Source organism: Canis lupus, chromosome 16 (genome assembly GCF_011100685.1).
Source record: "Canis lupus familiaris isolate Mischka breed German Shepherd chromosome 16, alternate assembly UU_Cfam_GSD_1.0, whole genome shotgun sequence".
NCBI classification, from domain to species: Eukaryota; Metazoa; Chordata; class Mammalia; order Carnivora; family Canidae; genus Canis; species Canis lupus.
Window position 1 is genome coordinate 42764588 of NC_049237.1, and position 10837 is coordinate 42775424.

The window sequence follows — 10837 nt, forward strand, 5'->3', positions numbered from 1 at the left end:
AGCCTCATACCACTTTCCATAGTGACTCTACCAGTTAACATTACTGCTAAGAGTGTGCAAGTGTTTCCTTTTCTCCATATCCTCACCACTATTTGCTCTCTTACCCTTTTAGTAATAGATATTCTAGCAGATGTGAAGTAATAAGTACTTGTGGTTGTGATTTGCATTTCCCTCACAATTAATGTTGTTAAGCACCTTTTCATGTGTGTGTTGGCCATTTGTAAGTCTTCTTTGGAAAAATGTCCATGTAGTTTCTTTTCATTTGAAAAGTTTTTATTTAAATTCAATTTAATTTACATACAGTGTATTATTAGAGGTAGAATTTAGTGATTCCTCAGTTGCATAAAACACCCAGTGCTCATTTTAACAAATACCTTCCTAATGAGCATCACCTATTTATCCCATCTTCCCGTCTTCCTCCTTTCCAGCAACCCTCAGTTTGTTTCTATAGTTAAGAGTCTCTCATGGTTTGTCTCCCTCTCTGTTTTCAACTTATTTTTCCTTTCCGTCCCCTACGCTCCTCTGTTTTGTTTCTTAAATTCCACATGAGTGAAAGCATATGGTATTTGTCTTTCTCTGAGTTATTTTGCTTAGTGTAATACCCTCTAGTTCCATCCATTACTTTCAAAATGGCAAGATTTCATTCTTTTTGAGGGCTGACCAATATTCCATTGTATGTGTGTATGTGCGTGTGAACCACATCTTCTTTGTCCATTTATCTGTCAATGGATATCTGGGCTCTTTCTCTGTTTTGGCTATAGTGGACATTACTGCTATAAACATTGGGGTGCAGGTGCCCCTTCAAATCACTAGGTTTTCATCCTTTGGATAAATACCTAGTAGTGCAATTGCTTGGTCTTGAATATCTCCATTTTTGACTTTTTGAGGAACTTTCATACTGTTTTCCAGAGTGGCTGTACCAGCTTGTATTCCAACCAACAGGGTAAGAGAGTTTCCCTTTCTCTACATCCTTGGCAATCAAAATCTATTGTTTTCTGACTTGTTAATTTTAGCCTTTCTGACTGGTGTGAAGTGGTATCTCATTGTGATTTTGATTTGTATTTCCTTAATGCTGAGTTCAGCACCTTTACATATGTCTGTTGACCATTTGTATGTCTTCTTTGGAGAAATATCTGTATGTGTCTTCTGCCCACTTCTTGACTGGATTTTTTTGTTTTTTGGTGTTGAGCTTGGCTCTTTATAGATTTCTTTATTTTAATATTTTTTTCTATTGAGTTGTGTTTCTTGTGTATTTTGCATATTAGCTCCTTATCAGATTGGTGGCTTGCAAATATTTTCCTAATTCCATAGGTTACCTTTCATTTTTTTATGATTTCCTTAGCTATATATACTGAAGCTTCTTAGCTTGATATAGTTCTACTTATTTCTGATTTGTAACCTTTGCTTTTCATGTTAAAATTCACTTTTGAAAATCACTACTACGTAAAATAGTTGTGGATCTGCATTTTGCTTCATTACAATCAAATGTGCTACTATATTGCTTGCAGTACTTTAGTTTATTGGTACTAATATTAAAAAACATTTACTATTTGAATTTTGAAAAAGTCTTTCCTTTATAATGCTCTGTTTTATCATCTATAACAAGAAGTTAATAAAAGCTACTGTTTTAAATAGTTTTGGTGGAGAATAAATGAGATAATGCATGCAAAGCATATAAATTTGATTCAAATTTATACTAAGTGTTCCATAATTGTTATCTGTTGTTTATAATTTTTAATTTTCTCCTCTTTAAAAAAATTACATGTTTTCAAGTATTATTTTCCAACTTCTCTGCTTGCCAGAAAAAACAACTGTTATACATAATAATAAACATAGGTCATGAATTTAATCACATGCCATATCTTTGCTTAATTTAGGATGAAGTTCTATTTTACACTATATCCTTACTTCATTCTGATATATGAACTAAAGGATTCCTAAAGGATAAAACCTTAATATAAAGGAGCCACCTCCAGGCCCAGGTGGGCCTATTTTGCAAATATTTGTCCTTCATCACTTCTTCTATATAAATAGCACAATAAAAAAATATACAATCGATATAAAAAATAATGTTCAAATTTTGATTTTATTTCCTAATATTCTCCCAGTGGGACCTAAATATGAATGATATTTGGTTCTCAAAAATTTAAAAAATGATTGCCAGTGATCCAGACATCAGTCTGTTGTCCAGATCAGTGAGTTGAAACATGCTAACTGATACCAGGGAGTACTAAGTTTTTTATTAAAGTAAACATTCTGATTTCCTTTGATCAGTCAGATGATTTTTGAATATAAGCTTCAGAGAGTGTATGTGTTTTCATGTTGATAGTTTTGGGTTTTTTTTTCGTATTGCTTTATTGCACTTTCAGAAACAAATATTTAAGCCTCTAAATAGCAAATACTGATACTCTTACAAAGTATTAAGTCTTATGCTAAATGTAAAACTACAAAACTATAATTCTTGTCTAAAATTTTATGCTTTTATGACTAGAAAGTACAAAGAATTTCATTTTGCATGTAAATTAACTTCATAAAGCACTATATATCCTTTTATTTATTTCTTTCCTTTCTCCCAATAAATACTCCTAGCTTCTTATGGATTTCCCAGGTGATTCATAGGATACTACATTGCTTGTAGCACATTAGTTCATTAATGCTAATACTAAAAAACAGAACTGTACTTTCCTAGAATGTGTTATGGTAAAATTTTACTTGCTTGCTCTTTGAGATGACCCTCAGTTGTGGGATAAAAGTCACATAATGACACGATTTAGTGGTCTCTGGGTTATTCCAGTGCCAGTGGGCTGTGGTTGCTTATTCAGCTTCAAGGCAAGAGATGCACAATGACATGCTTAATGTTGAAAATCATAAAGTTCTTGAATAGACACTCATGGTAACAACATTGATTCCTCAAAAGAATAACATTTGATTTTGTTCTACAGTTTTCATATCGAATAGTCAGGAATTGTTTGTTGCTCCATGACAATTTTATTTAGAATATTCACTTCTGCCTGGCTCATTTACAATGTATTTTATGTGTTTTATGTATAAAATTAATAGATGTTATGGATAAAATATTTTCCAGTGGTTATTTTAGAACTAATTCCTGTTTATAAGTCACTAGCACTCATTGTTATGCTGTGCTTAGTTCATAAGTGAAATAAGTTTAATATTGTCATACTTTATTTTTTATTTTTAAAAATTTTTTATATTGTCATACTGTAAGCTGACCATTATTATTAAAAGACCAAGCATAATTAGAATTAACTACTATTGTATAGTGCCTTAGAATTGGCATTAGTGGTATTAGGTACAGTCAGAATGTCTTGTAACAATCACTACTTTTAATCTCTTTCATCCTGTAAAACCCAAACTCCATACCATTAAACAATGACACCCCGATTTCCTTTCCCCCAGTCCCTGGAAACTACCATTCTACTTTCTGTCTCTATGATTTCGACTGCTCTGAGTATACATGGAATCATATATGTAGAATCATAGAGTATATGCTTTTGGTGACTGGCTTATTTCACTTTGCATAATATCCTCGAGGCTCACCCATGATGTAGCATGTGTCAGAATTTTCTCCCTTTTTGAGACTAATAGAAAGATCTTGAGAATAATATTTTGTTGTATGTATATTCCACATTAATCTTATCCATTCATCTGCTGATAGGCACTTGGTCTGCTTCTACATTTTAGCTATTGTGAATAATGCCGCTGTGAACATGAATATCTAAATATGAATTTGAGACCCTTGCATTCAATTCTTTTGAGTTTATACCCAGAAGTAGAGTTTCTGGACAATATAGCAATTCTATTTTTAATTTTTTGGGCCACTCTCTTAGGGGTTTTCCTATTTTACATTCCCATCAACAGTGTACCAGTGTTCTAATTTCTCACATCCTTACTGACTCTCGTTACTACTTTTTTTTTTTTTTCTTTTAATGTCAGAATATGGAAGTGTGCAAGCAATCTCTCAGGGACAAGAGAGAAGCAATTTATGTACCTGGTGTGATTCAGACAATGATCTTTGGGGGGCTTTTAAAGATTTGTTAATTTATTCTGGGGGGGTGGGCAGAGGGAGAAAGGGTCTTAAACAGACTCTGCTCTGAGCACAGAGCCCGACAAGGGGCTCGATCTCACAATCCTGAGATCACAGCCTGCACTGAAACCAAAAGTCAGATGCTTAACTGACTGGGCCACCCAGGTGTCCCCTTAAGTGATTTTTTAAATATTAGATTATATGCTGTGTACCTACTGAAAATGGGTTTATCACTATTAGGCACATTGAAATAAATTAACTCTAAAAGTAAATGACTATGGGAGGCATGTTCAGGTCTCCATTAAGTATCCCTCAAACTCCATAGTAGGTAATTGTGATTAAAAGAGCTTTTCTAGGGGATCCCTGGGTGGCACAGCGGTTTGGCGCCTGCCTTTGGCCCAGGGCGCGATCCTGGAGACCCAGGATCGAATCCCACGTCGGGCTCCCGGTGCATGGAGCCTGCTTCTCCCTCTGCCTGTGTCTCTGCCTCTCTCTCTCTCTCTGTGACTATCATAAATAAATAAAAAAAAATTAAAAAAAAAAAAAAGAGCTTTTCTAGGGGCACCTGGGTGGCTCAATCAGTTAGGTGTCTGCCTTTTACTCAGGTCATGATCTTGGGGTCCTGGAATCAAGCCCTGCATCAGACTCCTTGCTTGACAGGGAGTCTTCTTCTTCCTCTCACATTCCCCCTGTTTTGTTCTCTCTGTCTCTCTCTCTGTCTATCTCATAAATAAATAAATAAATAAATAAATAAATAAATAAATAAAATATTTAAAAAATAAAGGAGCTATTCTAATAAATATAATTGTTATGCTTTTATCTCCCCTCAGCTCTAAAAGGTATAAAATATTCCCTAGAGCACAATGTTGAAAAAAATGGGTGCTAGAAGCTTATAGGAAAAATGAAACTACCTGCTGGAATGTTCTGAGTGCCCACTGTCACTAAATATTACAATATACAATGTACAGCCAAACTGCGTTTTACAGACAGGGAGAGGACTTTCATGTTGAACTCTGTACATGAGAAGTAAAGAATATATAATAGTTCAGGTTTCTTACCTCACATTATTTCAGTGAGAAGTATGCTAAGGACAGTTTTACTGTTATTTCTGTCATTGTTGATTGATATGAAATAACAAACATCTTTGTGATTCTGTGTGTTTCTAACTCCAGTGTGTGTGAGAGACTTTTGAGCTTAATAGCTTTTTCTTATTATTTGTTATGAGAGATATATTAAACATCATATTCTTTTGGCAGTAAGACCAAAATGTTTTACATCCAAGAATATAAATATCTTTAAATTGCTTTTAGTTTACTTATTTTCTTGGGGCTTCTGTTACTACTTCTCAGGACTGTTAGTTTTGTTTCTTCTAAATTTTAATATTTGAATGGAGTCAAATTCCAATTTACTTTTTTGAATTATTGTTTTTCATTTATTATGCACACAACACACTTAGTAAGTAAATAATTCAAGGAGTTCAGAGTACAAAAAAGAGCAAAGTTCCTCTGCTGAGCTCCTGTCCCTTTCCACAGACCTTACCTACTTTCTCTTCTCCCAGTGGTCACATTTATATCCCAAACAATGTATTTCCACCTTAATTTGCTGTTATATCAACTGTGACCTATAGGTAATAGGAAATCACAATTATAACAGGTGACAGGCTATGCTTCAATTACTGTAACTTCGCCTCCCTTCCTTATCTCCTCCTACTACTGTCAATATTTGATAGAATTGTAGTCATTTCCCTCCATCAATAGTTTTATAATATTAATATAAATTTTATTTCCTTCTCCAGCAGCTTTAAGCAGTATACCTTGATTGTCCAGTTTATAAATTCAGGGTTTTGCATGCCTCAATGTCCTTCCTGTACTGTCCACATCCTTAATTTCACAATTTTTCAATAATGATTTTAAAATCATAAAAATTTACAAAAATGGCATTATATTGCCTTCTCTCCTTTGTGTGCAGATTGATCTAAAAACTGACAACCAGTAAATATAAAAATGTGCATTTCCAAACATTATTCATATATACCAGTTACTACATGTAGATATGTGGAGAAAGAGAAACCAGGCAACTCAATTATGAATATCCTGAATTCCAAAATGAAATAAGTTCCCTTTTTTTTTTAACACTTAGGTATTTTATAAAAATCATATTACATTTCTTTACATGAGGACCATGTCTTTTCAGTACTATTTTATTATTGCTCTCCTTGGAGGTTTTCATTGTATATTTTCTTTTCTCTTGTGCAAAAGAATAATACACCTTTACATTTTCACTAACATCATCTTGTTTCATCATACAGTTGATTAAAACAAACCCACAGTCCTTTTGAAGTTATCCTTCCAAGAATCCTCTGTCTCTCTTTATGTATAGACTGCTTGGATGTATTGCACAACCAAGTTGGGTCCACTCTTTCTGATATTCCATATACCCTTCTCTCTTGAATACTCTTTCTATATGATTATAATAAAGCATTATGTAATTTTTTTCCACCAAAAATGTTTGGAAGATAAATATCACAAGTTTTGAATATCCAAAAATGTCTTTCACACCATGATCTATAATAGTATTTTGACTACATGTAGTTTGTTAGATTGGAAATGTATTTTCCTCATTGCTTGTTGCAGATGCCAACTTGATTTTTATTTTGTCAGTATCTCATTTTTGTTTTCTTTCTTTTTTTGGAAACTTTTGTCACCAAATCAGAGATCATGTCTACCACAGTGTTGAGAATGGACTGGGGTTGAAGGGAGCCACTTCACTCCAGAGTGGAGTCTGTGACAGCAGCTAGGAGGCCATTGGGGTAGATTAGATGAAAGGTTATGTGGGTTTGAGCTTGGGGACTAGTGGAAACGGAGAGAACTAGATGGATTCTAGAAGGATTCAGGATCTGATGATGGACAGAATATGGGAAGCTAGGGAGAATGACGTGAAGTACTAAGGTTTCTGGTCTTCAGGCAGTATATGAACAGTGGTGCCAATATCTGCAATTAGAGAGTGGATGGAAGAGGAACAGGTGCATGCAGAAAGGTCATGGTTTGGTTCTGAATGTTTTAAAATTTACTGGAGATACCAAAGTGGTTATATCAAATTGAATTAATGAGTTTGGAGTAGAAAAATGATGTCTAAACTGTAGATACAAATTTGTGAGTTATTTGCTTATAGGTAGGAATTGAAACTGTAAATGTATCAGATTATTGAAATGAGAAGACCCAAAGACCTGAGAAACGACACTACTTGTGTTCTGGTAGGGGAGAATGGATCTTTTTTATTTTTATTTTTTATTTTTAAAATTTATTCATGAGAGACAGAGAAAGGAAGAGGCAGAGGGAGAGGCAGGGTCCCTGTCGGGACCCTGAACCAGGACTCCATTCTAGAACCCTGGGATCAGGACCTAAGCCAAAGGCAGATGCTCAGCCATTGAGCCATCCAGGTGCCCCAAGAGGAGAATGGATCTTAACAAGGGACAGAAAATTATTGACCAGATAAGTTGAAGGGAAAGCGGGGACATTTTTGTACACAGAAAGAAAGAAAGAACTTGCTTCAGAATAAAAGAATGGTCATTACTATGAAATCTTTCTGAAAGGACAAGTAAGATGGTAACTAGTATATGCATATTCTGTGGTGAAATTATCAAAAGTGTATTTGTTAAAATAATTGTGTCTGAAGCTAATGTGGTATGGGTTGATGAGTGAGTGGAAAGGAAATACAGATGAACATTGAGACCAGGCCAATTCAGCTGTGAAGAGACAGTCAAACTCATGTTTGCAAGGAAACAAATGATGGAGTGAGAATCCTTTGATTAACTTTTTTTTTTTTTTAATCCAAATGGAAGTGACCTGAGTATAAGTAAGAGCAATGGGTAAACACCTAGTTAGAAAACAGGTTGATATGGAAGAAAGAGAAAGGGTTATCTACAGTCTATATCAGGAGTCAGCAAACTTTCTATGAATATTTCTCTGTAGGTAATATCTCTGTTACAACTAAGAAGCTCTGCTACTATAGTACTAAAGCAGCCACAGACAATACATAAATGTCCATTTTCCAATAAAACTGTATTTATAGACACAAATTTCAACTTTATATATTCCTCACTTGTTATAGAATTCTATTCCTTTAAAAAAATTTTTTTCCAGTCATTAAAAAATGCAAAAACCATTCTTATCTCTGGGCCATACAGAAACATTTTACAGAAAAATGTACTGATCCCTATTCCAAGTTTAGATAATTTAACTTTGTCTAATCTTTTGAATCTTACCTAATTTCACTTTGGGTCAATTTTTACATGTGGTCAGTTTACTATTGAAAAAAACCCCACATGTTCACTAATTTACAATATTCCCCCCAAAAAATCATACTTGAAATGCAGAAAAACCTTAGGCAATATTGTTAAGCAATTTTTTTCTAATCAGTTTTAACAATTTGATAATTTTTCATCACTAATTCCTTCTTACAAAGACTATCAATATACAACTGCAGAAAAAATATATTCCTAAAAGAATTGAATCCCAATCATTTAACAAATAATGGGAATATAAATTTATCGGTTACAATTTATGTAAATTCATTTAACTCTTCTCCTCTTTTGCAGCATTTTCTTTCCTTCTGTTTTCTCAATAATTCCCAGGTTAGGAAATAGAATATTACATGGTGTCTTGATTATTTTTTTAAAGTAGTTTCTTTTAGAACAAATCTAATGACAGTTAATAAATAGTCCTTTTGGCTTTAAGTGCACAAATGTTTTTCTTTTATGTGGAGTTATATTATCATTGAAAAAACAAAATGAACACGTAAACTAGTTAAGCAAATACAAAGGTACCTGGAAGACTCACTTTACAGCTTCAGTTATTGGTTTTGTATTTGTGTCTCTGTACTTGTCATCCTCTTTGCTTCTTTAATTTTTGTTTTCCCCAGAAAATTCTGTTGGATATATATATACTCTATCCTTAGATTCTTTTGTAAAGATGAAATTTTGTGGGTGATAGTAATGTTACTCCACAATCATCCATGTCTTCTTAAATGGAAAATGTTTTAGTTTTTTATTCTTGGTGCCCAATTCAAGAACATTAAAATGTGGTCATTATATATAATCACTCAATGTAATCATACTATGAAGTTCCTCATTGGAAGTGCAAAACAAGATCATTTTCTGATGAGAGAAACTGGTCATCTCTAGTTTCCTGATGGCTTTTTTTTTTTTTTTTCCTATTGCAGGTCTAAAAATGTGTGATTGCTTTTGTCCTGATTAGCTCTTTTGTTATCACAAGACTCCTGAGCACATAATGATCACGTTGCCTTTTATACTCATTGTGTGTGTGTGAGTATATGTGACTTGCGTGTTACCTTGCAAATTATGAAAGGGAAAAATAGTACTGTTTTCCAATGTAATTTCACTCCTATTGATTTTTCTGTTCCAAAACGACAATTTGACCATTATTAAATTCTTCACATCTGAAGAACCCCATCTTATCTAGATTAAGAAGAGCTAAATTGTTGATTTGGAAGTAGGGAGAACTAGACAACCATGCCAAGGACTGCCATTTATTCTGTCTTCATTCCCTCCATTTTATATCATCTCTATCCTGTGGGGCTCATGGTTACTCAGCCAGAGAGTACATTTTGAGCTGTATGTGTAAACATTGGTGGCAGTTGTGTTAGTGCAAGTGACAGGCGCAAATTCCAAAGAGGTATGTGAAAATGCTTACCCTCCACACATCCTTTCTCCCCTTGCAGGGACAAGAATGAAGAAGTATGATGGTGACCCAAGTTTGAATGTGCAGGTGAGGGGCATCCACTCAAGACTAGCAAAGCAGTGATATAGCCTCAATGACATCATAGAAAAGTACATCTGATGGGGTTGGACTATCTGCCAACTTTCAGACTGTTACATAAGAAAGAAGCAACTTGGGGTGCCTGGGTGGCTCAGTTGGTTAAGTGTCTGCCTTCAGCTCAGGTAATGATCCTGGGGTCCTGGGATTGAGCCCCACATCGGGTTTTCTGCTCAGCAAGGAGCCTGCTTCTCTCTCTCTCTGCTTCTCCCCACTGTGTTCTCTCTGTCTTTCAAATAAATAAATAAATAAATAAATAAATAAATAAATAAATAAAATCTTTAAAAAAGCAACTTCTCTGTTGACTTATTTAATTTTGATTCCGTTTATTATAGGGTTAACCTTTACTTAGATTAACATTCACTCTTCTAACCATACTTGCTATCCCATAATCTTTCTTTTTTGAAGAGGCAAGGTAGGCCTCCCATGACACTTCCAACCCACTTGAGAGGTAGCCACAGTATTGCCAGGGTTATAATAGTTGTTTGGATAATTTCTCTCTGAGCAAGAGTGATTTAAGGTTTAAGTTAGACACTGGAAAAAATTAAATCCTGAATGCAAACACCACTCTTTTTATTACACATCCATATGTTACCCATTATATCATCCATATTAGTTTAACTCTTCCAAAACATATACATGAACATGTATATCTTACTTCTGAATGTCAAGAAATTCCTGAGTTTATTGAGAGGATACCTAGATTTTAGTGAATTTTGATAATTACTGCTGTTGTTGTGGATTGCTCTGTGAGCACTTGTTCATTGGTTCATTCATTCATTCATTCAGAAAATAGTTAATGCCCACTCTGTGTCTGGACTTACTCCAGAAAATGATGAGAGAAGAGTGAACATTGAACACACATCTATCTAGTAGAAGGGAAAGAGGAAATTAGCGAATGAGCAAGTAAATATACATAATGTATAATTGTAAGAAAAGATGGTATTAAGCAAATAGA

The 10837-nt window shown here is 34.2% G+C and overlaps 1 long non-coding RNA gene across 2 annotated transcripts in view; it reads left to right on the forward strand.

The window, feature by feature from the left end:
- LOC111090178 overlaps positions 1-10051 on the forward strand; it is a 139221-nt gene extending 129170 nt beyond the window's left edge. For both annotated transcript variants that reach the window (XR_005371111.1, XR_005371114.1), the window contains exon 5: positions 9785-10051. This is a non-coding gene — a long non-coding RNA (uncharacterized LOC111090178). The remainder of the gene's footprint in view (positions 1-9784) is intronic.
- Positions 10052-10837: the final 786 nt, after the last annotated feature.